The 23,408-nt window shown below is 44.0% G+C and overlaps 1 protein-coding gene and 1 long non-coding RNA gene across 20 annotated transcripts in view; both read right to left on the reverse strand.

The window, feature by feature from the left end:
* Positions 1–23,408, reverse strand: part of Phactr1 (phosphatase and actin regulator 1) — a 477,602-nt gene that overhangs the window by 258,471 nt on the left and 195,723 nt on the right.
* LOC148000063 (uncharacterized) lies at positions 17,625–22,414 on the reverse strand. The gene is made up of 3 exons (XR_015641557.1): positions 22,326–22,414; positions 20,745–20,863; positions 17,625–18,833 (listed from the first exon to the last, which is right to left on the reverse strand). It is a non-coding gene; the product is annotated as an uncharacterized LOC148000063 (long non-coding RNA).

Raw genomic sequence — 23,408 nt, forward strand, 5'->3', positions numbered from 1 at the left:
TTGCTTATGACAATGGCTCCATCTTTGAGAAGGCTCTGCAAGAGATGGCAGCTGTCATCCTCCGTCTCTTGCCACTCTTGCGCTGCAAATGGAGCTCCAAGCGTTTAATTTCCATTATCAGTTCTCAGCAATTGCCTTAAATGCCACACGGTGCATGAGAGAGGAGCTGAACCCCCACTTCTGTAATCCTGGCATCAGGGACCACTGAAGGTCTTCACCAGGAGAGGGAGTGGCTTATCCCAGCCAGCCTAATTGCTGAAAAGACTCACAGTCTTCCTACCCTTACCATGGGCATTAGTGCTGCTGTTTTGGCTGATAGGATGATCTCACAATTTGTTCTTCTCTTCGGGACTTTAACATCTTTCCCATAGCAGATGCTCTCCGAGAGCCCTTTTCTCCTCCAGTCTCTAGGTGATCTATGCCCATCCTGTTTCAAGTCCTGCAGCGGGGCTCTCTAATGCTCTATGGCTGTCACCTGACAGTACCTCATGTGGAAGTGGAATGGAGTGCCCCTTCATTGCCTTGAAAATGGTTGTCTGGTGAGCTTTATTTGTTTAAAAGCCATTTTTAATCTCTCCTGCTTGAACATCTCTGCTGGCTCTAATGTGGCCAAGTTCAAAACCTTCCTTCAACACCTAGAAGCTACCTTAACCTGTACCTCTGTCACCCAGGCATCCTTATTTTCAGTTATTCTGTGTTGGTGAAGCATTGCTTCACCTAACATATTTTCTCCTGGCTTTACTCTATAGAAACATTCCAGATCTTGGAGGATATAGCCCCATGGTAGTGCATATGCCTAGCATGTCTGAGACTCTGGGTTCTACCCTTAGGGGTGGAGAGAGATAGGTATATAGATGATAGATAGATAGATAGATAGATAGATAGATAGATAGATAGATGATAGATAAATAGGGAGATAGATTATAGATAGATAGATAGATAGATAGATAATAGGCAGATGATAGGTAAGTAGGTAGGTAGATAGATAGATAGATAGATGATAGATAAATAGGGAGATAGATTATAGATAGATAGATAGATAGATAGATAATAGGTAGATGATAGGTAAGTAGGTAGGTAGGTAGGTAGATAGATAGATAGATAGATAGATAGATGATAGATAAATAGGGAGATAGATTATAGATAGATAGATAGATAGATAATAGGTAGATGATAGGTAAGTAGGTAGGTAGGTAGATAGATAGATAGATAGATAGATAGATAGATAGATAGATGATAGATAAATAGGGAGATAGATTATAGATAGATAGATAGATAGATAGATAGATAGATAGATAATAGGTAGATGATAGGTAAGTAGGTAGGTAGGTAGGTAGATAGATAGATAGATAGATAGATAGATAGATAGATAGATAATCTCTCTCCTTACCACTCTATTAACACATTAACCATTAGCATTCTGGTCCACAATGCTGCTTTCCATTTCTGACTTTTTCTCTACGTTGAGAGAACATGTTTCGGAGCCAAGTCAAGTTCTGCTCAAACTCTTCTTCCAATTGTATCAATTGCCAATGTTGCTCTGGGGTAAAAAGGGCCTTAGTAACATCTCTCGCTCATCTCTCGAATAAACATCTTTGGCGTTCCAGGTCTTCTGTAACCTTTCTCAATCTACCTCTATAGATAATGGAGTACAGTCAGAATATTGTGAAGTACATGCCTTTTAAAATAAAACTCACGATTGTGAATGTGGAACACTCTCGTTGTGGGAAAAGGGCAGAGTCTTATAGTGCTACAGAACTCTAATGCCTGTGGAATAGGAAAAGCCACCATGAGCTGAGCCCTCTGAGACAGCTCCTACCAGATGATGACAGTGGTATCATGACCTTGTCTCATCCGCTTGGACAATGCTGGTCATTCGTCTTGGCCAGACTTTGCTCTTCTACCACTAAAATCATGCTCCACGCATCCCCATGGGCATCCTGTTTAGTACTGACCCATTCTGAACCTATCACTGAAGCACACTCCCGTCTTACAGATCCAGGAGGAGAAGATTCGCCTCATTCTTATGAAACGAGCTGTTGAGCTGGGGGGAGCTATGTCTTTCCCCAGAAAAGATACCTAAAATATCTGGAGATGAAGATTGTCAATATCCTTTATTAAAAGACCTACATTAGCATCTACAAAACGACTCAGTCATGGCGGGTCATGTGGAATGACGCTCCTGTGGGAATGTTTCCAAAGGAACAGTCATTGAAACGACTAAGGTTAGAGCTGCTGATTCAGTGGAGTCTTAACTTGGAAAGCTCACAGAGCCAGCCCTCCCTGGATCCCAGCATCTGTGGTTTCCTCCCTGTCCATCATCTTCAGAAGGAACTGCGTTCATTACTAAGGACTTAGGTTGTCTCACATCCTCAGACACTTCAGATACCTGCAGGGAACTATTGAGGTAAAGGTTAGAGTCTAAGCTACGTGTGGCCATAAACTAACTAGTCCTGTCCTAAATCTAACTTTAAATACTTCCCCATGACATTCTTTACTCCGTTTGACATTGCCCCTTTTGCACGTCATGTTTCAACTGTACATTTCCCTGATTTTGGTTTTATTTTTTATGAATTGTCCTCTCTGGAATGTTCTTACTGTCTCCCACCCACCATTCTTATACTGCCAACTTTTTCATACCCTCCCCGCAAGGCTGAGGCTGAATGCCCACCTGCTCTTTGAATTAGCAAAATGCAGAACTTATCTTGTCTGATGAGAGCATTTCCTTTGACAGTGCATGGCACCAGGAATGTTTCATATTTTGGATTTCTCTTTATTTTATGGACTTTGGAATATTCCAACTTTGAAAATATTGAATATGAGATATCTCAGGGCCACACGTAAAGATCATGTATGTTTATATGATCACATGATATATATAGCCTGAAGGTGGTTTTGCACATTTTTATACTTTTATACAAGAAACAGTTTCATGATTTAGAATTTCTCGCTTGCGACGTGCCAATGTTCAAATCTTTTTTCTGATTTTTTAAAGCATGCCAATTTTCACATTCTTTTGGATTAAGGGTGCTAAACCTATAATAAGTTGGTGACATAATTTTCTTTTCTGTGTGCTTATGAGTTTTTAAACAGGCAGGCTTTCTTTCTGCATTTTCTGAGATTACCCACAATCCCTTGCAGTAAGCACTGAATTAATTTGAAGTTATTTGTCTGCAAATTTAGTCTTTTACAGGGATCACACCAATGAAATAAATGGACCTAATGAAACCTTGGACACGGTTTTGCCACAGTCTGCCTGCAGAGGCTTAACATAGCACTTTCCTTGTAAATAAAACCCATGTCCTGGTCTTCATATCTTTAGGGGTCTTGGTCTTAAAGATGAAAGAAGAAATGTAAACACCCCTCCCCAATTTATATTGCATAGCTATCACAGAAGTGCACTGCGTTGATTGTAGCCAGGGAAGAAGAATGCTTTTGAGGATTAGGAATGGACCCACTTGTCAGGTAAGAACTCAGTGTCTACAACTGATACGAGCTGGAATCTCATCTACTATTTTCCTTTCTAGTCACTTTATGTGAGAGGAGTGACTCTCAAGAGCAGGCCTGCTAAGAAAGCTTGAGAGAAGGTAAACAAATAAATAAGGGGCAGGCAGGAGAAAAGCCCTCTCGGGATGCTTCGAGCAGCTGAAAGAAGTTGCTTTGGGGACTCGAACCTGGGCAGTTCCAAGTGCAGGAACATTCGGTGCCTTGGGAAGCTGGAAGGAGATGCCAATCACCTGGGAGGAGTCACTTTAGGGCAAGCCTGAGGGGTGGGCAGGTCAGAGCCTGGGAGTCAGATGAAATGTGAGTTCCTAACTTAACTCAGTTCCAGTTCTGGCATGAAATGTCCTCCCCAGCATCCTTAGGAAAAGACGCTTACTGGACTGAGGAAGAGAGAGGAGACAATCGGGATACAGGAAATCAAGCTGGGGGAAGCTGGACCTCTGGAAGAAAGCTCAAGTGGATTCTGGGAATATAAAGTACATTGTGGGAGTCAAGTCATTTCCCAGCTTGTTTTGACCTGATCTAGATGATAGGAATAAGGCGTCGAAACATATAACATTATACGTGAGATATAATAAGATAGATAATAAGTTGAGGCTTATTACTACGCTATCCACTACAGACTGCCCAGAGGCTTACACTCCGTCAGTTCACTGATACATGTGGTCTGGCTGAGGATAGAAAATGAACACTGGGCTGTACAGTGGCCACAAGGTAAGACTCCTAAAGAAAACTAACCCTTTACCCAAGGGGGAAGGGAGGAGGCTGGACATTGATACACTACGTAAAGAGAAGCGCTTATATTTAAGGTTAATATTTCCTTTCCAACCATCATAGAAATGTCTTCCAGCGGAAGGGTCCCTCAGATGGCTCAGATCTAACACAAGGGAGGAGGGAGATCCACTCTTGCTCTCAGTTTTAAGATTGGTTTTCCCTATCTGTAGTTGAAACCCAGAAGCACATAATAACCATAAAGATGTTTAGCTGGACTTTACACATGGCTTTGCAAGAAAGGCAGAGATGGGGGATGGTTTTGCTTTGTTTTGTTTCGTTTTGTTTTTCTCTTAGCCAGCCTTCCAGGGTTCGTTTTTGTTTCCCTCCAGTAGTATTTTATACTACTGTGTTCTGATCTGAAAAAAAAATAAAGGTCATAAAGTTCTAGATAATTCTAAGACCAGTCACAGTCTTTTTAAAGGCTGGACAGCAGCTGTTGAGATGCAGCTGTTAGCCAGGAGAGACAGGTGAATCCCGGTGTTTCATGGCTGACTTGTCTGTCGCAGACTGCAAGGTGGAGGACTTCAGAACCCTACCCCTGTTTGTTGAGAATCCTTGCCAGTAAACTTGGGCGAAGCTGGCCAGGTTTACATCACGCTAAATGGAAGCACATCCCAAGACATGTGCATAACCTGTGCATGGCTCAGAAGTGGGAGGGACAGTAGGTGGAGCCACGAATACTGATACAGGAGTTTAATTTTAAAGTAATTGTGTAGGCAGATCCCACCGTGTGTGGAGGATTCAGAAAAGTGAAGACTGGACAGAGGAACGGTTCCTGGGGACGTACAAGCAGCTCATCTTTCTTCTGAGTTAGCTGCCTTTGTCTTTGCTCCACATCGATCTCTGGGACAGACTAAGACTGACAGGTTGAGTGTCAGCAACACAGGCTTTATGGGCATTCGTATCAAAACAAACAGCCTCAAATAGTTTTCATAGAGATGCTTGGTTCTTTTTGTTGTTTTTTTTTGTTGTTTTCTTTCCCCTCTCTTAAACTACCCACTCTCGCCTCCTCTGCAGGCTACATTCACAGTCATTTGTTTGTTATTTTGGTAAGCCTAAACTCTCTGCAGTTTTAACCCTTTGCTCTCCTCTGCAGTCAGCCTAATAATGCTCACTAGACTCTTGCAAGGTAAGTGCATGTCGCTGTGCTACGTTACTGCCAAGGACCGTGGAGGGCTCTGGTTCCCTCGAGGAATGTACAGGATTAAGGTGCCAGAGTAACAGAAGTGCAAAGCATGACAAGGTGGTAAGAAAGGCAGAATGCAATGTGACAATTATTCAGGAAAGAGAAGACCCATCTGCTTTGAGGATCAGCACACAATGTTGAGGAGGTCACGCATAGACTCAGACAGGCAGAGATGGGGAAAGAGGCAAAGAGACATTCTAGCCCTGGAGAAAAAGATAAATCAAACTAGGGAGGTCACCCAGTGCCGAGCACATCCCATTTTAAGGAGCATATAGTTGCCCGAGTGGTCACTGTCTGACACCCTGGTCCCTCCCGCCTGGAGGGCTGTGTATGGGAAGGTGACAGGTGAGAGATAATGAATCCTCTCATCCTGGTCAACTTGCGTCTACTGAGAGGATGGAGGTGTAAGATCAAGAGGGGTGAAATGGGCCAAACAGCGAAGCTTTTAACATCTGTCACTTGTCACATGCATGTACAACTTGCCACTGTATTTTCAGTCAGCTTCTAGAATAATCAGCACTTTCACATTGTTAAGCAATAAGTTAGGCTGCCGTGATGACTAATATGATGGGCCCTCTGTTATGACACAGAACAGCTCTCCTTCATTTGACCAGGATGTCCCAATTACACTTTATATTTTCTGCTCTACAATCAGTAGATCAAACATGACTATATATTGTCACAGGGACTCTCTCTGTTAGTGGATGATGTTCTAATTGTGACACTGACTTCATGTCCATGTGACCAGAAAAGACTAATGCTGAGGGCCACCACCCGAACCAGAAGAGGTCTTAGGAACCTTAAAACAAGTAAGCTATATTAGGTAGCAAAAATTTGATAATTCAATGAGAAAGGTCTTTAATATCTAGTTTAGTTTTTGGAGAATACTATTATTTAAAAAAATTCCCAGAATATAATACAAAATGTCTTGTGTATATGTGTGAGGTCTTTTCCTAGGAAGGACCATTTGTTTAAAAGGAAAACTCACTGTACTTAACTCCCCCACCATGTACAAAAATAGAAAAGGGGTGTATTTCTAAATGATGTCCCTGTGTGCACACTTACCGGGTTATCCCGTCAGTTGGGAACAACACAGTCAAGCAGTGATCGTAGGTACATCCAGGTTAGGCAACCCTTCAAGGTATGAGTGGGGGCAGGGTTATGCAGATGTCTGACCACTGAGGTGCACTACCAGCTTCGCAATAGCGATTTGGCCTTTCGGATCCCTCTACTAATCACATGTGCACTGTGAACGCCTGAGGGCAAGTCCTACTGGCAGCTCTAGATCATGCTTTGTGCTCTTCACAGGGACTTAGTGGGTGGAGTCATGTCCGGTGATTATAATGATAGAGGGAAGGAACCCAAGGGGAGACCATGGAAGCTTGCTTGAATTCTTCGAGTATCAAAAAGAGAATATTGGGCACTGGAAAGATGGCTCAGCAACTGAGAGCACTGGCTGCTCTTCCAAGAGGGTCCTAGCATGGGTCCCAGCATCCCCGTGGCAGCTCACAATCTTCTGTAACTCCACTTCTGACCTCTGTGGGCACTACATGCATGCGGGCTAAACACACACACACACACTCATTGCATATGAAGTGAATGCAGAGGAACCTGGATTTCACCCTCCCTATTCCACAAGGGAGCATGTGCTCCAGTTCTGGACTACTGATTGGGAGAGGTCATAGGATGCTTTCAGCCTCTTGTAGGAAACAGGTTTGAAAGACAAGCATTTTGAGCATATTAATAGCATAATGGGGCTAAGAGTAGCTCCTTCCCCTTTAAATGGATGGTCTTCCTTATCCATCAAGAAAGATCAATGCAGGGGTAGAGCTGGCCCAGCGACCACTAGGAATATCCCAGTTAAAAGACCACGATGATTCTGTTGCTGGAGCAATACAAATGGGGACATTTTGAGCTTCAGGTCTTGTTAGTGCTTCGTGGTTATTTTACAAGCTTAGCATGGCACACACGTCTTTCTCCTGGGACTCCGATTGCTACAGGGATTAGGAGTTGGTATGAAACTGACCTCATTCCACTCTTCTGTCTCATCAAGTATGGGCCAGCGCTGCTCTATAGTGAAGGTAGATAGAACCAGTTTTGAAAATGAAGAAGCCCACGAAAGCAAAGGAGTAACACCGGTGTGTAATAGTGTGCAACAAGAGAAGGGGGGCTCATTTTTATTGGGAAACCTAGAGCTAGTGGAGTGTTAAAAATGGAAACAGGAGAGATCTAGGCTTCTTGGGAAGGAAAGAGGTCATGGGGAGAGTGGTGTGGAGTGGCCCTACCGGCTAAAGGAAGGGCAAATGTTGAAGGGGCAAGATGGACTCCCCAAGTGGGCTGTGGATGCCTTTAAGGTTAGGAAGAGTTAGGGGGGACTTGCCCAATGTCTTGTGATGGGATGCAGACCTCAAAGCCTTCACTGGCAAGCCACTAGGGAAGAAGCAAGGGCAGAGGATGGGACTGGAAGAAGGGCCCACCCAGGAGTGTGTCTGTAAATCTGTGCCTGCAGGATTATATCTTGAGGGACACTTTCAAGTGTTGTTGACTTCCTCCACAGTCAGACAAGAAGGTTGAATTGGCTGTTGTGAAAAGCCCTTTGTGTTAATGTTCTGAGGTACATATGGTTACAAATCACATTTATAACTCACCCAAGGAGTCTCACCACCCCAGAAACAATACCTAAAGAAGTTCAACCAGTTGGCTTGATTGGAATACATGGCATCCTACAGCATCTCTTAAGGCAGTGCAGGAGACAGAAATCCCGCGCTCTTGCTCTGAAGTGTATTGATTGAAGTTTAGAATTGGCTCTTCCTCCATTATCCCAGCCTGCACTGTGATTAACCTCTATGCCTCTTCTATATGTCCTAGATGCTGGCTTCTCAGAAATCAAGTTCAGAAGGGAAAAAAAGTGAATTGAATTATCTCATTCTTTCCCCATCCACATATTTTCAATAGCATATCTAAGTACCCTTTTTTAAAGTAACGTACGGTAACGGAATTAGCTGGCCCATTTGACAGATAACATACCTGCTATGTGTCGCAGAAAGGCACACTTTTGACCAAAATGAACTGTCTAGAAATAAATACCAAGCAACTGCCAATGAGATTCTTTTTCTTAAAATGCCACAACTGTATGATATGTTAATGTAATTTCTAAAGAGTAGGTAGAGAAAATTCCATTGCATATTTTTAAGGCATGGTGCTTTTAGACTATTTCCATATAAAATATAGGATCCATAGTAGATTGAGACAAAACCTTTGTTACTCTGTTCACGACTCCCATGGACTCCCCTTTTAGCTTCTAGCTAAAGATGAATGCCCTTGTTCTTGTCTACCATGGGTGGTAGCATGCAATGTACACGTTGCTAAGTAAGCATTGAAGAACCGGGACTTGCGGTTTCTGGAACATTCATCACAAGCTTATGAGACCGCTCTATTCTCATTTCCTAATTGACCATTCATTCCCCATGTTTCCCCCACACCTCTCAGGATCGTCATAGCAGATGTTGTCAGCACCCCCCCGGAACTCAACAGCACTAGCTTCCATAATTAGAAAGCTTACTGGCATGGGAACACCTGCAACTCTATAGTGGGCTTTGTTTCCTCACTGTAGGGCAGTGGAGACTAAGTGCCAGAGACACAGTATTTACCAAAGCTGTGCTCAACCAGGGATGGAGAGAGCCTGGGAAGGCTGCCTACCCTGTTTCCATACCAGTATGTTGAAAATAGCCTAGTGGTGTGTTCTTCACATCAGTAGCTGCCTTACAAATACAACTTTCCTGTCTTCCTTCTCTCTTCTTCCTTATTTTCCTAAAACCTCTCCTGGTATGGCCGAATGAGGCTCTCTGTCACAGAAAACTGCACAAGGCAATCTCATCTCCAAGTCTGCCTCTTGGAAATCCCAAAGCAACCTGCAAATCCACTCTAGTCTCCACTGAGAGTGCTGAGAGAATGAGATGTCTGAATTGAAAAGCACAAGCATAGATGTATTTGACAACCTCAGAGAAGTCAGCTAGTCCTGTGGAAAAACCAATAGCCAAACGAACTGGCTCTGAGGTCAGCCAAGTAACGAATGAGCCTCCTTTCCCCTCCAGGGGCTTTCTCTAAAAGTGAGAAGAATCTGACTTATGGTCCCAGGACACTTCTGAACGGAAGCATCACTTACCACAGGAGCCTGTCGTGTGATTTGGATTGAGTGTAAGAGAATGAAAAACTAAAAGCAGGGTAATCTATTATAGGAGAAAGCAGTTAAAAAGAAAATACTAGGGGAACACCCATAAAGAAGGGGAGGGGGGGTTGGGGATTTAGCTCAGTGGTAGAGCGCTTGCCTAGGAAGCGCAAGGCCCTGGGTTTGGTCCCCAGCTCTGCAAAAAAAGAACCAAAAAAAAAAAAAAAAAAAAAAGAAGGGGAGAGGGAGGGGTTAGGGGGATGTTGGCCCGGAAACTGGGAAAGGGAATAACACTCGAAATGTAAATAAGAAATACTCAAGTTAATTAAAAAAAGAAAAGAAAAGAAAATACTTTGGTTGGTCAAAGAGTGCTAAGGATGTAAGAACAAGGGAAAAGCCACTGAAGGAAGGCCCCGATCTTCGACCCCAGACTCTCACTCTTCAGCACTTTTAGTACATTTAATATTCACATTTTACATAATTAGAACACATGTTTATGTAGTGTTTTGCGATGCTGGTGGTTGAACATGGGACTTCATGCATGCTAGGCAGGTGCTCTAACACCACCGAGACACTGATTTCTCCCCAAGCTCTCTGATTTCCATCTCTGCTTTTTATGGTTGAGAGAGGGTCTTGGTGATTAGAGGGACTAGACTGCCTTCAGACTTTCTCTGTGGCCCCAGAAGCCCTCCAACTTTCCATCCTCTGGCCTCAGCCCCCAGAGGATACAGGACTCATGGCCTGAACTGTCCGGCTCCCCATACTTCATGAAGTTTCTTTGCTTTTGGAGTGACAAGCTCATGAAGTCTAGCAGCGCTGAACGGCATGGGACAAGCTCTGCTCTCTCGCTGTGCTTTCTGTCAGGATTCCCAGCTGACCCATGGCCTCTGGGCTTTGCTTTTCATCCTGTACTGAACTACCCAGTCTTTCTTGGGCCTAGACTTCAAAAGCTGTGGCAGTAGGGGGTCAACTCAGAGCAAAGTAGGTATCACAAAACCTTTAAAAACAAGATGCTGGCCTATTTAAAACACGCCTTCTGAAGCTTGTGTTTGTTTTAAGTGAAACGTTAGAAGACAAAGTGTGTCTGGAAACAGGTTATGATGCAATATAAATATTATTCTATGAGTGTTTGTACTCATTTGTCCAAACTTCCACATTTCCTTTGGCAGAGGCTCTCTCTGAGGGCTTGACACGTTAACATCTTTCTGTAATTTATCAATGAATAATAATAATATTTCCAGGTAAAAAAAAATCCCTAACTGCACATGGTCACATTTTTATTTATTTTATTCCGCTAACATTTCAAGTGGAGGGTATTTAAGGTCAGATATAAATAAGAGTATTATTTTATTCTAGTCTTGATTTTATCATGATTAGGCAAAAGGGTTTAGACTCATGTTCAAAGTCAAAAACATGGATGATTTTATTCTCAGACTCAAACAAGTTTCTAGGGTTGGGTATAATAGGCAGAAAAGGGCCTCATCCCCAAATTTGTCGGTTAGCTGATATGCCAGATGTCGTCGTCATCATCATCATTATCACCGCCATCATCATCATCATTGTGAACAGATGTTATTAAATTAGGAATCTTGAGAAGGGGAAAGGAATCTGAAACATCCCAATGGGCCAAAATCCTTGTAAGCAAGATAAGCAAGAAGGTGCAGAGGGGAAGAGGACGAGGAAGTAGAAAGGAGCAGTTCTAGCTATCACAGGGAGGGGCACCTACGCTCAGAATGCAGGTGTCTCAGAGAAGTCAGAGGAGATAAAGCCCTGGAGTTTCCCAAGATCCTTCAGAGGGCAGCAGCTCCTCCTACCTCTTGACTTTATCTCAGTGAGGTTGGCTTTGACCTTCTGACTTCCAGAACCAGGAAAGGACACAGAGTTGCTTTAAGCCACAGAGTTTGTGGCAATTTGTCCCAGCAGGTACAGGAAGCGGATACACCAGGGATATGTGTTACAGCCGGCGGTCAGTCTACCAAGCAATTCAACCTCGCCCCATGCACTTTTCTTCACTCCATGTCCGGACTGCAGAGCAGCGAAAATAAAAGTGAAAAGCTCTCGGTCCTATGTCCCCTACATTCTAATCCTGTGCAAAGCTTTGGGCAAGGCGCTTCACCTCTGCAGAGCCATGACGGTCTCACAGAAATAACAGTGGCGGTTGCTATTTCTGACCCATTAGGATAATGCCCCCATTGCCACAGCAACGAAACATACCCGCAGTGAAGGGTGTTAGCTCACTGTGGTGAAGTTTAATGTGATGGTGTGTGTGAGGTATCCCTGCAGGTGTTCTCTTGGACAGCAGGGACTCAATAGGGGTCCACTTTCTTTGCTTCACCACAATTTTGCAGACAGAAGTTATGCACTGTTCAACGCACCTCAGAAGCAGGTGCCTGGGTCTGCGTCATTCATCCTGTCTACCCCATGTGGGATGCTGCCAAAGTCCTTAGCGGGGTCTCTAGGGTGCTTTCTATTTGAATGACTTTATCAAGTTTAAAAAAATGATTTTATTATTTTATGGGATTGGGTGTTTTGCCTGAATGTGTGTCTGTGCACGAGATATGTGTACAGTGCCCATGGTGGCCAGAAGAAGGTGTCAGATCTACTGGAACTGGATCGTTGCGAGTCATTGTACAGGTACTGGGAATTGAGTCAGGGTTCACTGAAAGCAGTCAGTGCTTTTAGCTACCGATTTATCTTCCTAGCCTCTCAGTTAGTGTTATCAATCTTTCTGTAATGCTAGGGGTTGAACCCAGGGCCTTGGTCGGGCTAGTCAAACGCTCTATTGTTGACTCACACCCTCAGCCACTGAAAGCCTTATTAAGACACACTTTGCATATATTCTAATTATAGAAGCCACCACAATTCCATGAACTTTAGTATACTGAAGTGTCTTACTACGTACTACAGAATTGCCATCACTAAAGTCGATTCTTAGAACACGTCCACCATTTCCCAAAGAAACCAACTCACAACTTACTGTCACGTCTTCTATTTCCACCGATCTATGTAGCCTCTGTAGACTGACCTTGTTGGACACCTCACATAAGTGGAATCACGGACTCTGTCCTGGCCCACTGTCACGTCTCTAAGCTTATCCCTCCCCCTTCCTGCCTTCTATAGGACGGCAAAAATGACATGGGTTTTAGTTTCTGGGTTTCCACAATTCATGCTCTCCTGTCTTTTATCTGTTCACCCGGACAGGTCCCTGTGTCTGCAACAGCTTCTGCAAGCTGCAGCTCTCAGGCTTGAGTCTTTTTCTTTCTTTCCAATTATGTCTTTATCGGATTCCTTTGCAACATGCTTTTGTGGCTTCTTATAGTACAAGCTATCTCGTTGTGTTGTAACTGCCTGTCTCCTGTAACCCCGGAGAGAGCGGGGTCTTTGTCTCTCTTACCCAATGCTGCACACTGTGTGCTCTGTGCCTTGCATGGGGCTTCCTACCACCAGACACTTCTTAATAGGAGCATGAAAACTCTGTTCAGTCTTAAGTTTTGGGCTTTTCTTCTTGCAAACTCAGAGAATCTAATTGGAAGCTACGGTTTCAGAGATGTCTCTCATGCTCTGTGTCACACACATACTACTAATGGCTACTTGATGGGAGAGGGCAATCTATTATCTAGACCAATCTTTTCAGAGAGTTTTTATATGGTATTTTATTTTTCTCACCAATTTCTAGAGAAAACATAGTTAACTGCAGAGTAATACTCTGCTTAACTCAAGAAACATTTTTTTTCAGGAATGTAGACAGGTGGAGGCTCCTTCCTCCCCAAGTCTTTGCTGACATCCCTTAGCCTTTGAATAAAAGCAGCTAAGGAAGTAGAGGGATATTATAAGCTTGAAGTTGAAATCAGGCTGAGAATGGCTCTGTGGTAGAAACTTAACTTCACTGAGAAAGACCTTGGGTTCATACACCACAATATGGAATTAATTTTAAGTCACATTTTACATCCCCAAACCAATAAATTAGTATTGAAAAGCTCTTCTTTCTGTTAACTCTTGTATTTAAAAGAACAGCCCTTTATGGTTTTACCTGCAGGCTCCATGCACATCTGACTGATAGAAGTACAGTTTAATGTTCACAGTTTAATGTGTTCTAACACTTTGGGTGAAGCTCTAAAGTAGAGTATGGTCCCAGGTTAGATCTTAAGCAACAACAAAAGCATCTAGCATTCATATTAAGAAGATAAAAAGGAATTGCTCAAATTATTTCTTAAGGTCTGGCGATACGGCTCAGAGGGTAAAGACGCTTGCCGCCAAACCTGATGACCTGAGTTCAATCCTTGGAACCTACATTGAAGAAAACCAAGTCCTGCAGGGTATAGCCCAGCTTCCACATCTTCAGCATGGCTCACAGGCTCCATTCCCCCCAAATATATCCAAGAATCGTCTCACTGTGTAACAGTAGAAAAATCACAGCAGATGTTTTATGTATCTTTTCCGGCTACATCCGCAATATCCCATGTTGACACAGCCCACTCCAGTTGTCCTTATGCGCACTTCAAGGGCTCACTGGCCACACAGGGCTGGTGTGTAGCACTTGGAGTGTGTGGTTGAAGATTATCTACTCCCAGGAAATTTCCAGATAGAGCAATTCCAGGGGTTTCATTCTTAGCCTGCATTGGATTCCCTCGGGGTTTGTGAGGTGACATTCCTACTTTCCTTTAAGATGTCTAGAGATTCAGGAGGTTGCCAGGCTGTTCAAATGAGAATCTCCCGGAAAAGCTGCCACCATGACTCAAATTCGTCTTATTATTGCTAGCATCAATATTGTTTTAAAAATAATTTTGGCATGCTTCTGTCTCTCTCACTCTGTTGATATCTCTTTGTCTCTGTCTCTTTGTCTCTCTCTGTCTCTCTCTATCTCTCTGTCTCTCTCCCTCCCTCCAGAATCTTGCTACCTGGTGGTCTGCGACTCTCAATTCTCCAGAACTGGAATTACAGGCAGTTGCAAGCTATCCTGCTATCCCTTAGGTGCTGGAACAGAACCCTGGTCCTCTGCAAGAACAGCAAATGCTCTTGACCCCTGAGTGCTCTCTCTAGTTCCCAGAATTCTATCTTTGGGATCTGGAGGTGACCTTCTGTTTCTTTCTTTCCCTCATTTCTTACCATCTTATTTCTCTTAATTTCTTTATTGTTTCTGCCCGAATCTGCACAGGCCTGGCTCCCGTTGTTTGTTTTTGGTGTTGATAACAATTCTGCACTCTTATTGTAGCCTAATTTCTTACTGGAAGCACATCTCTTTCGATGCCTCTAATCTATCACCAGAAACTGCCATCCCCAGCTGTGAGAATTAAGGAACTATCTCAGAGACCACCCTGGCTAGAATCTCAGGCTCCCCCACCCCCAAAGTTTAGATAGAATCCAAATATGAATTGTGCTGCTTCAATTACATTGTCTCAGTGAACTGACATCTATGAGCTCACTGGCTGTCCGTACAAATTATGTAACAGATATTCCTTCTTCAAAAATGAAAAATTGAGTCTATCTGAAAATATCCCCAAAGAGACTTGAGTTATTTGAGTTTCCAGTAACAGGGAACTGGAATTTAGAGGGTACATTTTCAAATCACAATTTCAAAAGAATACAGTCCAGCTCCGTACCTATAAATTCAACCAATGAAAATATTCAAGAAAAAAGGCATCAGCCCAGTGAACAGGCCTAAAAGCTTTCCCCTAAGCATTGTTTGTAAATAATATGAACAAGTTATTTACATAGTGTTTGCATTCTCTTCGGTGCCATAGGTAATCTGGAGGTGACTTGTAAAGTAGGAAGATGGGTTAGGCTATATGAAAATACTATGTCATGGTATGCAAGAGATTTGGGTATCTGATGCCATAGAATTGGGTGTCTGAGGGTCACCTGGAACCAGTCTCAGTGGATCAGTAGGACTGACAAAAAGGTAACAAGAAATGCATTGTAGGCTCCAGGACTCACAACGGCGGAGATGGGGGTCAGAGCAGAAATGAGCAAGAGGATCCTGAATGATTTCCAACAGCCCCAGGCCGGCCACACACTGTGCTCAAAATAGTGTTTTGTAATGAAAACACTGGAGAGATGGCTCTGTGGGCAAAGTCCTTGCTGTGCAAGCATGAAGGCCTGAATACAGATTCCCAGACACCATAAAAAAGCTGGGCCCAGCAGTGTGTGTCTGTAGCCTAGCACTGGGTGGAGTAGTGATGAGTCAGGTGGACGCAGGGGACTCACTAGCCCTCACTCAGCCAAACACTGAATTCTAGGTTCTGTAAGAGACCATGCCTCAAAATATAAGATGGGGAGTGAATGAGGAGACACCTGACATTGCACTCATGCACAAGCACAAGTGAATGTACACACACACACACACACACACACACACCCCTCTTTGTGGCTGTCCTGGTCATATCTGTTCATTAGTAATCATTCGACTTCTGGTCATCAGAATACACTTTCACTCCTGGGGGGAAAAAATGACAGAGTCTTTCCTGATTGTTTTTCTGTCCATTTTGATTCGTGCACACGAACTACCCACAGCACAAAATGGAAAATATACGTGACAGTGAAACTTATAATTCTTTAACACGGGCTACTAGCCTTAATTAAAAAAGTGGGAGTAGCTAAGAGTGGTTTCTTGGTGGGTTAAATTTTGGCTGTAAAGTAGCATGGCATAGCTTAAGTTCCCTTCCTTTGCGTTAAGTTGACTGGGCACCTACCTACCAGAGCAAATAGATCTACCTATGCCACAGTAATTGCATGTGTGTGTGTGTGTGTGTGTGTGTGTGTGTGTGTGTGTCTGTCTGTCTGTCTGTCTGTCTGTCTGCTTGTACAGAGGCCAGAGGACAAGTTGTGAAGATTGGTTTTGTCCTTCCCTCATGCAGGCTCAGAGAGCACAAGGCTGTTGGCAAGTTCCCTTCCTTGCTGGCCCACGATAGTTTCTGTCATCAAAAATTAGGAGTGACTAAATGAAAAGTCACATTGTGAGGAAGAGACGTCCAGACTCAGTTTAAAGTGGTAGCAGCTGCACTTTGCAGACACTCCTTAATACTGACGTGAGTGATGTTAATTACACAACCCTGGATGGCAGCCTCAGCTTCTCGGGGGCGCAGGGTGCGAGAGGCTCATCTAAGAGGACGCGTCAGTGGGCGGTTATAAGAGGAAGCCTATGTGCCACCGAAGTAATATTGTGTTGGTTTTACACTGCAGACAAGCGGATCCCAATACCCGTTCCAAACGTTTGTAGTGCAAGGATTTCTCTTGATGCTTTTAGCACAGGGTTCTGAGTTCTCAATATATGCCCAAGCATTTGTGCATACTAACCCCCCTTTTTTACGTTTGAGGATTTATGTTAATTCTGTTCATAGTTTTCCCATGAGCCTTACCTGAATATGTAGGATGACCTCTGCACAGGAGAGGATACAAGGCTGCTAGATTTTTCTAGCTGAATGTCAGTTATGCAGTCCACATAATAGGAATCTAAAACATTTGGCTCCTTTTATCAGCAACATAGAAATACCTGCTTGGGGCTCCTATTAAAGAAGTCTGAATTCCTAGGGTAAAACAGTCACCTGGGACCACATGAGTTGTTTGATTTAGGGAGAGGCAGCATGGAAATATGAACTCCATTCCCAAGTCAGAGGTTCGCCATGCGAGCTCTAGAGTACTTAAACATTCCAGGGCCTAACACTCACCTAAAATATTTGATTTAGAATTTTAAGGGCTCCCCAGGGCCATCGACTGGTCCTCTAGAACCTTCTTTTACAAAACGTGGTTCAAGGAGAAACCACACGTGCACCGCTGGGAGACAGAGGAGTGGGATACCTTGAGTGTTATTCCAGATCTGAGGAATAGTAACACGTTCCCCGAGAGAATCTAATGTTATGCTAATCTGAGACACACTTGTCTTTGTAAAGGTCTTTTAGACTTTTCTTTATATTTTTGGATAATGACATCTTTGCTGAACTCTAGTTTTGTGAGGTACCTGAGGGGCTGATAGTCATCTCAATGGATAGTCAGCCGTGTCAATTACTTTTTGTTTTATTTTGTTTTTGTGTATGAGGAAGGGTGTCACGATGTAGCCCTGATAATCACACAGTTCTTGACAAAACATTTTCCTATTCTCTACCCAGAATTCCTCACGCAAGCACAGACACATTAAAGAGTAAGCTCATGCTGCCTGATGAATGAAGTCACATTTTAATGGGACAGTAATGGTGGTTGATAGAGGCTGGAAGGACGGGAAATGGAATGTGGGACATGGGGTGGTCTACCACTTAATGGACACGGAATTTCTGTTCCGTATGAGGAAGAATTCCAGAAAAGGATGGCGAACGCGGTTGTTTAATGCCACTGAACTACTGGACACTTAAATTGGTTAAGATGCCAAAATTACACTATGCGTGTGCTACCACGATGATTCTTTTGAACTTTAGGAATAAAGTGACCTCTCCTGCCCTCCCTGTTTCGTTTTGGAGTCAACGGCCATTTGGAATCGAGTGCTTTACAGATCCATCTGTGAAAGTCTACTTAAAGAACAAAAACAAAACCTGGAAAACAATGGAGTCTCGGGCATCATCCACTGGGCCTACGTTCACTCTGTAGCCTAGGATGACTTTGAACTTCTGATCCTCCGGCCTTGTCCACTGAGCAATGGGATTACAGGATTGTTCCACCGCACTGCATGTTATACAGCGCTGGGAATCGAACCTAGGGCTTCGTGATTGTTAGGTGAGAGCTTTACCACCTGAGCTATACCTCAGTCCCCTGCCTTAGCCTTCTAATGACTTCACACTGACATAATGAATTCAGTCAGAGTTACCTCCTGAGATGCCATTTAGCAGATGGAATGTGGCAAAAGGCAAAGAAACTTCAGATACTCAGAACAGGTTTCCTGACAGGATGGGCAGGGGGTTCTACCACGTAAGAAAGCTCAATATTCAGGCTTCCTCTGCGGAGGCCTCTGTGAGCTCTTGGCACACGAAGGCTTCCTGTTTTTGAGATAATGCTTTTAAATGGTTCATAAAGAGTTTCTTGGCCACAACTAGTCCCGGAGAAGCAACGTTTTGATGATTGAACTATAAATGAATCAGAAACATATGCAGCGAATTTCCCTTGGGTTTGGCAAAGCACGTTTTGGATTTAGTTCTGTCCGGGATACTTGAAAGATGGTTTCTTGTGTTTGCTGGATCAAACAAAGCTTCACTTTCCCAGCAGCTTTTCAGGCTGTGGCTGAGTAAGAAGACAGAGAGCTCAGAACCTTTGTTCCCACGTTAACAGACTACAAAAATGAATTCACTGAAGAACTACGGTCCACTAAGTGTGGAAACATCTTCTACATTGCTGTTCACTCCTCTCTTTCTGGTTTAGAATCCTTCAAGAGGTTTCTTTCTTAATTTATAAAGGAAGGGCTTCAACGGGTTATTTCAGAGAATAGAAGCTCCCCTTGGGTGAATTCTTTTCTACTTGCCTACAGCAATTCTAGATTGATGGTATCCCTACAACTCCAGGCCTTGAGTGGTAGAGAGTATTTGAAGGAGTGCCACAGCTTGAGAGACGGCACTTGCATGTGACCAGAAAGAATGGTCACCTTCACGGACATATTTGAGGAGCATTTTACAAAGAAAGATGCCCGAGACTCTGGCTTGAGTCTCCCTGATGTATTGCTAACTTGCTTTAGAATGTTATGAATGGCTTTGAGCTGTCTCAGATGCAACACCGGTACAGATACCGTTGTAGAGCTGTTGTATCCCCAGGCACTAAGAGGGCTGTGAGGCTCACTTAAGTGTTCAGGAATATCTAATTTCTTACAGTCTCGGAGAAATTGGCAAATAAGGTTCATCAATACTGACTTCGGACACCTGCAGGAAGTCTGCTAGGTTAAAAGTCAGAGACCATTGATGTCTGAGGTGAAATAGAAATGAGAACCAAGACTTTCTATTCTAGGTTTTTCCACAATCTAAGGGACAAACAGTGTGGTCGCACTTCACTTCTTCTATCTTACTGAGCCATTTGTAAAGAAACTGTACCTCTAGGAACTTGGGAACCTCAGAAGGACCTAGAGGATAACTCTCAAAAACAGGTATCATATTCTAGGGAACACTGAAACGTTAACTATTTTAATCCATATAATGACACACATGACTCAGTGTGTCGAATTTCTGCAGCTACCAAATAATTTTAGCCGCTCTTTTGCCCTGCAGGAGAGGAGAAAGGGGGATAGAAAGAAAGAGGAAGGAAAAGAGGAAGAAATCTGAAGGCCAGAAGAGCAACATCCCTTAGGAAGAGAGGAATTTGTACAAAATTGGCAGGTAGCTAGAGAGAGATGCAGTAAAGGCGGGGGAAGGAAGGTTCTGGAAACGTACAACTGAAACCAGGAGAGTGGAGAGCAAGGCAGGGAGTTATTAGCATCATCTGCACTTCCTCTAAGCTCCAAAATGTCTCACTGCAATTATAATCAACCTGGTTAGGCCCCCTCCCCCCGCCATGTTGGAATCTCTGTTCTGGAAGTTGTGGGGTGTCTGTGGGCCCCACAACCTCAGTCTCTCATCTGCAGAACAGGAACAGTAGCCCCTGATGTGCGGGGTCAACTACATCATCCCTAGGAGCCCGCAACAGCACCTGCGACACAGTGCGTGCTCATAAAATAATAGTAGTTTTGCTCTCAGACCTGCGCTCTCCCTCCTGCTGTCTGGCGTACCAGTGCTTTCCTGGCTCACCCTCAGACTCCCCGGATTCTAACTGTCCGACTGCTCCAACACACTAGAGGGTTCTCCGGAACCCCTTCCTCTCCTTTGTCCCCTTATGCCATCAGTGGAGCCTACTTCCTAAACCATTTAGAATCCCCCCCACCCCGCCCCGTTTCTTCACTGTCCTTTACAAATGAGGCTGTTTATCTTGTTTTTACAATGTCATGCCATTTCATCGTGGCGTTCTGGTCTGGCATATTTCTTTATCTCTCTCAGCTGTAAACTGCCATGCCGATGTGTGTGGTCAGAGGACAACCACAAGTGTCCACCCTGAAGGAATGACTTTTTTTTTTTTTTAATATGGGATCTTTCATTGTTCTGAAATTCGCCAAGCCGGCCAGGCTGGCCGGTAAATCTCAGGGATTTGCTTATCTCCACTTCCCCAAGTGCATACCGCTGTGCTGGCTTCGTGTTGTGTTGTTGTTTTAAGATGTATTTATGGCAAGAGGCGTGGCTGTGGCTGTGGGGGTCAGAAGAGGGTGTTGGATCTCTGGAACTGTTGGATCTCTGGAACTGGAAGTGAAGATAAACAAAACCTGAATCTTCTGAAAGAGCAACAAGAGCTCCTAACAACAGAGTCCCCAGCCCCCTGCGCTAGCTTTTTGCCATGGGTTTGGGGATCAAAAGGAGGTCCAAGTACAGGTACTTGACTGGGTCCTCAACTCCCTTCCATTAGTTCCCTGTGGAAAGAAATGGACTTCCCTCGTCCACAGTTTTGTTCCCGGTGGATGTTAGTAACTATTGAAGCATCGCTCCTAGGCAGGGTTACAGTTCTGCCCGCACCTGTTCTTGAACCCCTCAATAGCCAGGTATGCCTTCCATATGTCAGGATCGGCTGCCTTGTCATACCTGCTGGGTTCGAGGCACAGTTTGAACCAGATAGCCTAAAGCATCGACTGGACAGTGCAACCTTTCACTTCTTGCCGTTCCTCACCATCATCATCTCTTTCTCTTTATTCGTGCTACCCTACACAGAGCGTTAAGAGGGTCGCCATGTCATTTCTGGGCTTGCCGTCCAAGTTTTCCGCCAAGGCATCTAACAACAGTTTACTTTCTTTCTACCTGTCCCTATCCTTTCACCAATAATGCTGGCTTGGCCACTTTGCCTCCTGAACCCCTAGGAGTGGCTTCCTCTAGGACTCTGCTTCCTACTTCTTTCTCCCTCTCCCTCTCTCCTTTGTGGGGAGGGTTACATCCTTTTTCCTTTGCTTCTTCACCCCACATGGAACTAGAACCACCCGGCCCCTCCAGATGCTTCTGTTAAAAGAACTCCATATCCTTCTCTAGCTAGAATGATTCTTTCCCTCTTCCCCACCTTGATAACCACATTTTTTTCTGTTCCCATGGAAGCTGTCACTTCTGCATTTTTGTTGAAACTCTTATGCACATGTTTTATTTCTCTTAAAAAAGCATGGGGGGAGGGGTTGATGTGATTCATCTCCTCATGCACTGCAAAACTCCCAGCACAATGCCTTGCCCTAAGTACAGTAGATGATAAATGCTCGCTGATTAAACACCATAACAACAACCCCCACACAGCACCTAGCATTGCACTGACTGAAAAAGACATGATATTTATAAAGCACATTTTGATTTGAGAAATTCTACATATGAACCAAACAAACAAAATCAAGAAAACACCCCCCCAATCAAAAACACAAACACAAACAAAACAAAAATGGAACCCCTCCCCCCTAAAAAAAAACAAAAAACAAAACCAAAAAAACCAGAAGTGTTTCCAATTTGTTACAAAAGTCAAAGGGCCTAGGCTGCATTGGCAAAGCAAGGGGACTTGTTCCAAAATTCATATTTTTTACCATTTTCAGTGCTGGGGCCCCATTTTGGGGCAAATCATGAACCTTGAAATTGGGGTTAAATGATTCAGACAGCAACATATTGTAATGGCATCACAGTTTCTTCCAACAACCTCATTCTAATAATCACAATGATCACTTAATAATTTCAATGGACTTACTTCCAAATAACTTGGGGCTTGGGGCAAACTGATGTTCAGCCATAATAAATCGCCTTCCTTGCCTCTGAAGAGGAGCCCTCCTTGACCTGCTGAGAACCAGGCATAGTTGGAACACCCATGGAGTAACCTTTCTATCTAAAGAGTTGGAGGGATACCATTCATGTGTGTGTCTATGGGATGGGTATGTGTTTGTGTAGGTGCATATATGCAGGGGCATGAACACATATGTGCATATGTGTGCATGTGGGTTAGTAGCTGTCATTCACAGGTGCCATCTATATTGTTTTTTGAGATAAGGTTTTTCATTGGCCTGGAGTTCACCTAGTAGGCTAGGCTGGCTCGACAGTAAGGCCCAGGTAGCCTCCTGTCTCTGTCTCCTCAGTACTGGGATTACACATTCACATCATCACATCTGGGTTTTTAACAGGGTTCTGGTCGCTGGGCTTGAACTCAGGTCCTGTAGCTTGTATGGCAAACACTTTACAAACTCACCTCCTGCCGCTATCATGCTTCCCTCCCTCCCTCCCTCCCTCCCTCCCTCCCTCCCTCCCTCCCTCCCTCCCTCCCTCCCCCCTTCCTTCCTTCCTTCCTTCCTTCCTTCCTTCCTTCCTTCCTTCCTTCCTTCTTTCCTTCCTTCCTTCCCTCCTTGTTTTGTTGAGACAGGGTTTCTCAGCCCTGGCTGTCCTGGAATTCACTACGTAGACCAGACTGGCCTTAAACTCACAGATCTGCCTGCCTCTGCCTCCCAAGTGTTGGGATTAAAGATACACCACGCCATCACCGCCTGGCACATATCTTATTTTTAATGAGAAAAAACATGATGGAGTGTGTCACACGTCACTAAATATGGATTCCCTTGTATCCAGCTGATACAGCCTTGTTAAGAGCAACACATTTAGTTCTTTGACAGAACACCTAGTGGGAGTCAACATAGCAAGGCCCTTGCTTTCCTGCATGCTACAAATGCCCCAGGAAGTCAAGCTTCTCTCGAAGCTTGCTTGGCCCAGGTGACCCCAGATGGTCTCTATAGGCCAGTCTTTGACCAAATGAAGAAGGGACTGCTTTCCTTTAGAGAAAGGCTAG

This window comes from Rattus norvegicus, chromosome 17 (assembly GCF_021556685.1).
Source record: "Rattus norvegicus strain SHRSP/BbbUtx chromosome 17, alternate assembly SHRSP_T2T, whole genome shotgun sequence".
NCBI classification, from domain to species: domain Eukaryota; kingdom Metazoa; phylum Chordata; class Mammalia; order Rodentia; family Muridae; genus Rattus; species Rattus norvegicus.